Source organism: Eumetopias jubatus, unplaced genomic scaffold, assembly GCF_037043125.1.
Source record: "Eumetopias jubatus isolate StellerSeaLion01/CBP00866 unplaced genomic scaffold, mEumJub1_p1.0 scaffold_10, whole genome shotgun sequence".
NCBI classification, from domain to species: Eukaryota; Metazoa; Chordata; class Mammalia; order Carnivora; family Otariidae; genus Eumetopias; species Eumetopias jubatus.
In genome coordinates, this window is record NW_028274816.1 from 29,798,059 (window position 1) to 29,804,058 (window position 6,000).

Below are 6,000 nucleotides of genomic sequence, written 5' to 3' on the forward strand. Positions count from 1 at the left end.
CCAGAAACATGGATTTAACAACAACAAAGCAACAAAATACCTTGGTGAGAAATGCAGATACTAATCAACCATAGGTGAGCATGAAGCCAACCACATCAAAACCCAGCAGGTAATTCACAACACTCTCCTTCCACTCTCTCATCAGGGTCTTATACAGATAAACATACAAACAAATACAGAAGCCTGTGGTATTGTAAGGTAGCTGAGTAAATCCCTTATCAATGTGTATAAAATATTTTTAAAAGCATAAAAGTAATTACAAATCTATGCTAATAGATGTGCAATATAGAAATAATTTGTGTCACCAATAACATAATAGACAAAAATTAATTCAAAATGGATTAAAGACCTATATGTAAGACCTAAAACTATTAAATTTCTAAAATAAAACATAAGGAAAGAGCTTCAGGACACTGAATTTGGCAATGGCTTCTTGGATATGACACCAAAAGCACAAGCAACAAAGTAAAAACTAGACAAATGGGACTACACCAAATTCAGAAACTTCTTTACGTAAAAAATGATAATATACAGAGTGAAAAGTTAACCTACAGTATGAGAGAAATTAATTGCAAGTCATATATTTGATAGGGGTTAATATCCTGAATGTGGAAGAAACTTGTACAACTCAACAATAACAGAAGTTAATAACCTGATTAAACAATGGGCAAAGAACTTGAATAGATCTTTCTCCAAAGATACACAAGGGACCAATAAGCATGGGAAAAGATGCTCAATATCACTAATAGTTAGGGAATGTAAATCAAAATCACAATGAGGTGTCACCTTACATCCATCAGGAGTGTCATTATCAAAAGAACCGTAAAGAAGTATTGGCAAGGATGTGGAGAAGTTGGAACTCTGTTTGCACTGTCCATGGGAATGTAAAATGGTGCACCATTATGGAAAACAATATGGAGGTGCCTCAGAAAATTAAAACTAGAATGACCATATGACCCAGCAATTTCACTCCTGGGAATATACCCAAATGAACTCAAAGCAGGATCTTCAAGAGATATTTGCACATCCATGTTCATGACAGCATTATTCACAGTCACCAAGAGGTGGAAGCAACCCAAATATACATTGAGAGATAAACATAAAGAACATGTGATTTTTACATACACTTGAATACTATTCAATCTTTAAAAAGAAGGAAATCCTATCAGGCTTCAACATGGATTAACCTTGAGAATATTTATGCCAAGTGAAGACAAGTGCAAAAGGACAAATACTGTACAATTCTGCTCACATGAAATACCTAAAATAGTCAAAATCATAGAAACAGAAAACAGAAAGGCGGTTACCAAGGGCTGAGGCAAGAGGAAAGGGGAGGTCGTGTCCAGTGGACATAGAGTTTCAATGTTGAAAAATGAAAAAGTTATAGAGATTTGTGGTGAATATGTAAGTATATGCAAATATACATAACTACTAAACTACACACTTAAAAATGGTTAAGATGGTAAATTTAATGTTATGTGTTCACACAATAACAAAAAATTAAAAATTTTTAAAAGATTTGTTAAATTTTCATTTGAAGTAGTTTGTTAGGTTGCTTTTCCTTGGGTAACACTTTTGGGGAAAAATACTTTAGTTCAATAAAAAAGTATTTAGATTCAATTTGCAGTTCAGCAAAATAAACCATTCCAATTCAGACTCTATTCCTAACTAGGGTCAGTCTGACTTGGATGGGAGATAGTCAATCTAACTTAAAGCCCACCTGTGGCTATTCTGTGGGTTTATTCTGCTGACTTCAAGCACAATGGGGCTAAAAATGCTATTGATCACAGCCCTGATTTCCTAAAAATGTCAGGAACATTTTACACTTTTTCTCTGAGGTATTAAATATCAGGCCTGCCATTAACCAGATTGTGATAACAGACACAATAAAGCCAACTGCAAAGTTAACATTAAAGAATATTTCTCCAAAGGTTATGCTGCCGCTGTAGTAGGATATCATAATGACCCTCTTCTTTGAGGGCTACTGATTTTTCACAAAAGATGTCCCCAGCCCAGCTCTGCAACTTCCACCCACTGTGGTAGCCAACAGGTCAGAGATGATCCTGCTTCTCTAGCCCTTCCTGAAAATCATATAACACCAGCACAAATCTCATAAAAAAAAAAATTAAAACGCTCCCTGCTGTTTATTACCAAGAGATACTTCAGGGCTCCACCTCACACACGCTCCCTCATTGAATTAAGTCAAAAAACCTACTTTGCTGGACAAAAGGTTTGCCCCTGGGGGTCACTGGGCTGTTGGAATTTTTCATCTTGCTTGCAGGAAAAGAATGTTTCCAACAGATCCCAAACCCAAACCGGCAGGCTTAAGTAGAGGGGTTTGTTCTACCCCCAAAGCAAAGGTAAATCAGATTTGCAAAGACCATTCCTATCTCCCGGTCTGGCTCACCATGGACCAGCCCACCAGAATCAGAACAGCTGAAAGCTGAAAGCCAATATTTTCCAACCTTCCCCCAAAAACAGTTATGTGTCCTGAAGGTCCTTTAAATCTAACATCTCTGAACCCATGAGCCACTGGCCGGGAGGGGTACCTTAGAGCTTGGATTTGACACTCATCCTCCATCTCTGGTCAAGACAGATCTAATCATTCAAGGTCTTGCTAAAATACCTCTGCAGACACACCTTCTCTGATCATCTTTAATCTGTCCTCTTCCTAGACAACCTCTAACACATCTGTTACTTGTTTTTCTTCTTAGCGCTTAACACTTTATATATTTTGTTCACTACTTTATTAAATTCTTTTTATCATTTTCATAGTTTATGTAGTAGAGTTCCATGGGTTTTTTTTTAACTTAACAATCAAGTCTCTTTTCTCCAATGTTCACTGTAAATAGTTCATTTCTTGTTCATATTGCATTAGCTGCTGCTCCAAAAAAAGAGGAAAAAAAAGATCAAAAGTTGTGATATTCATTTCCCAAGAATGTAATACATAATGTTTAATTTTTCAAATAATCTAAGCATAGTAATCAAAAATAAAAATCATATTTTTTTAATTTTTTTTATTTAATTTTTTATTGTTATGTTAATCACCATATATTACATCATTAGTTTTTGGTGCAGTGTTCCATGATTCATTGTTTGTTCATAACACCCAGTGCTCCATGCAGAACGTGCCCTCCTCAATACCCATCACCAGGCTAACCCATCCCCCTACCCCCCTCCCCTCTAGAACCCTCAGTTTGTTTTTCAGAGTCCATCATCTCTCATGGTTCGTCTCCCCCTCTGACATACTCCCCTTTTCTTCCTCTCCTGTTATCTTCTTCTTTTTCTTTTTTCTTAAAATATGTTGCGTTATTTGTTTCATAAGTACAGATCTGTGATTCAACAGTCTTGCACAATTCACAGTAAAAATCATATTTTAGTTTAAATTAAAAAAAAGAATAATGATAGACTTTGACTCCACTTTTGTTTTTTGGTTTTGGGGGTTTTCTTGACAGGTTCAAATATAGTTATAAAATCAAAGCATTTTAGTTCTGTAAGGAACTTTACTGGTCATAAAAACAGCTTCTCCTTATTTTGCAGAGACAAAACTGTAGGCTGGAGTGTGGAAGCAATTTGAAAATGCCCTGATTTACTGGTGGCTGAATGCCAGTTAAGCTTGATTGGAAAAGGGAAGAAGGTGATAAAGTATGTTTTGAGTACTATTCAAGTTTAGCCTTTTGCCCTTTTAAATTAATAGTTTTTAAATAAAAAATATATCATGTACACAGTTTTAAAAAGCATAAATCAAAGAACCATGACTAGGCTACTTACCTTAACAAATGGCAGGACTATTTAAGCTTTCACTGTGACACTTCCTGATCCCATTTTTATTTCATCTTGTGAAAGAAGGGGTGTGGAACTATTCTGAACTTTGTTTTCACCATTCTTCTGTTTTTATTTGTAATTTTACCACTTAGATGTTCTTGAATTTACATCAGTGATTTCTTACTGTAAGTACTCATTTTAACAACTTGCTTTTTTCAGCTGAGATTCATCACTTACATGTTAATTCACAATGCTACTCAATTTTCACTGCTGTATAATATTCAAGTGTGTAACAATGTTTTACTTTATCCATTCTCCTACCCTGTGGGTATGTTAAACTGAGCTATTTGGGCTGAGAACAGAGATGATGACCTGAATTAACAAAATGCAACTATTTGCTCCTGGAGGGCTCCATGCAAAAAAGATAAGACTTTATCTAATAAAGTCTTCACTATTATCTAATAAAACTTCACTATTATCTTCAAGAAATTCTTGCAATTCATTCTATCCAGGCAAACAGTCTGCACATCTGGAACAACAACTCTTTTATAATGACCAGAGTTTGTTCATCTGGATACATGTTCATCTGGATTCAACTGGATATAGCTTATCAGAATGCTGGCATTTAAAAAAATTACTGTATAGGGGTGCCTGGGTGGTTCAGTCAGTTAAGCATCCAACTCTTGATTTTGGCTCAGGTCATGATCTCGGGCTGGTGAGATAGAGCCCCTCAGGCTCAGTGCTAGGTGAAGCCTGCTTAAGAGTCTCTCTCTCTCTCTCTCTCCCCTTCTTTCCCCCACCCCCAGTGCTCACTCTCTAAAAAACAAACAAACAAAAAAACACAAAACAAAAGCAGAAAAAAAAAAACCTGTATTAACCCAAAAGAAGACAGGAAAAGAGGGGAGAAGGATCCAAGAATAGATGGAACCAACAAAACACGTAGCAAGATGGGAAATTTAAACCCAACCTTATCAATACTAGTATTAATGGTAAATTCTCTAAGCACTGCAAGTAAAAGGCAGAGACGGTCAAATAGGATAAAAAGCAAGAACTATCTGTCATCCACAAAATACCAACTTTCACTATAAAGAATAGACAGGTTAACAGTAAAAGGATGGGAAAAGATAGAGTATGAAAACGCCAAACTAAAGAGAACTGACTAAATTAATATGAGACAAAATTTCCTGGTGTCTTGCCATTGTAGGGGCACAGGTGAAAAAGCCACGAAAAAACGCGGAGTCCTTTGTGAGGATGACGATGCACAGCCGAGCACCACACTGCAGGTGCCGTTTACACTTACCATGGGAGGGACACGGCGGCCTCAGGCTACGGGACCCAGAACTTCTAATAGAGCCGGAATGCCATCCAGAACTTCGACTGTGGCTGCAATTCTTCGGCCTTGCCACCACCCCGTCGTCACCGCGGGTGGCTTTCTGCACAAGCGCGAGGCCATCCTGGAGCACATTTTGCACCAGCAGGAGATCGCCGGCAGCTGGAGGCCCACGAAAGCAGCAGGGTGCCGGGTCTGAGGAGCAGTAAGAGCTGCCGTGACCCTTGGCACAGGAACAGGTGCCGCCTTCCTGGATCAGAGGCAGCCCTCGTGAGCCCTCCCGCAACCCCTTCATGCCTAAGCTGGTCTCGAGGAGTGGCCCAGACGATGCTCAACCCGCAAGCAACGACAAGGACAAAGCACTTCCCAGCTTCAGAATCCTGTCACTGACCCCTAAGACCACAACTGTCAAACAGAACTTGGACCGACCCCAGGTGGGAAAAGCCACCGCGCATGTCAGACATGACGCGCGTGCGCTTCATGCCGCTTGGCGCCTCCATGCACCACGTGAGGCTCACCGCTTTCAGTGAGCCCTGCGCATGCGCCATGGCCTGGGATTGCTTGAGTGACGTCGTGCAGAACGCGGTGCTGTAGCCCCTTGGGCACTGGGTCGTCCTTGAGTGCGGGCGGAAGCTGATAAGGAAGGACGTGTGCACCCCGGAAATGGGTAGAAGCTCGCAGACCCGCAGCTGCTGCGGGTGGCGCCGACTCCACTCCCATGTGAGTGAAGCTGCAGGCGGAGCAGTCGTGGCCGGCCTCCTGGGGATGCGGGCCTGAGTGTTCGGGAGACCAAATAAACCCGCCTGAATGTGGAAAAAAATTCCGGAACCAGATTGCCTGAGTACAGATCCTGGCTCACAGCTAGCTAGTTTGAGTAAGTTACCTTAACCGCTTTCTGCCTCGCT

The 6,000-nt window shown here is 40.0% G+C and overlaps 1 pseudogene; it reads left to right on the forward strand.

Annotated features, from left to right (window-relative positions):
• Positions 1-5,689, forward strand: part of LOC114199467 (nitric oxide synthase-interacting protein pseudogene) — a 182,601-nt pseudogene extending 176,912 nt beyond the window's left edge.
• Positions 5,690-6,000: the final 311 nt, after the last annotated feature.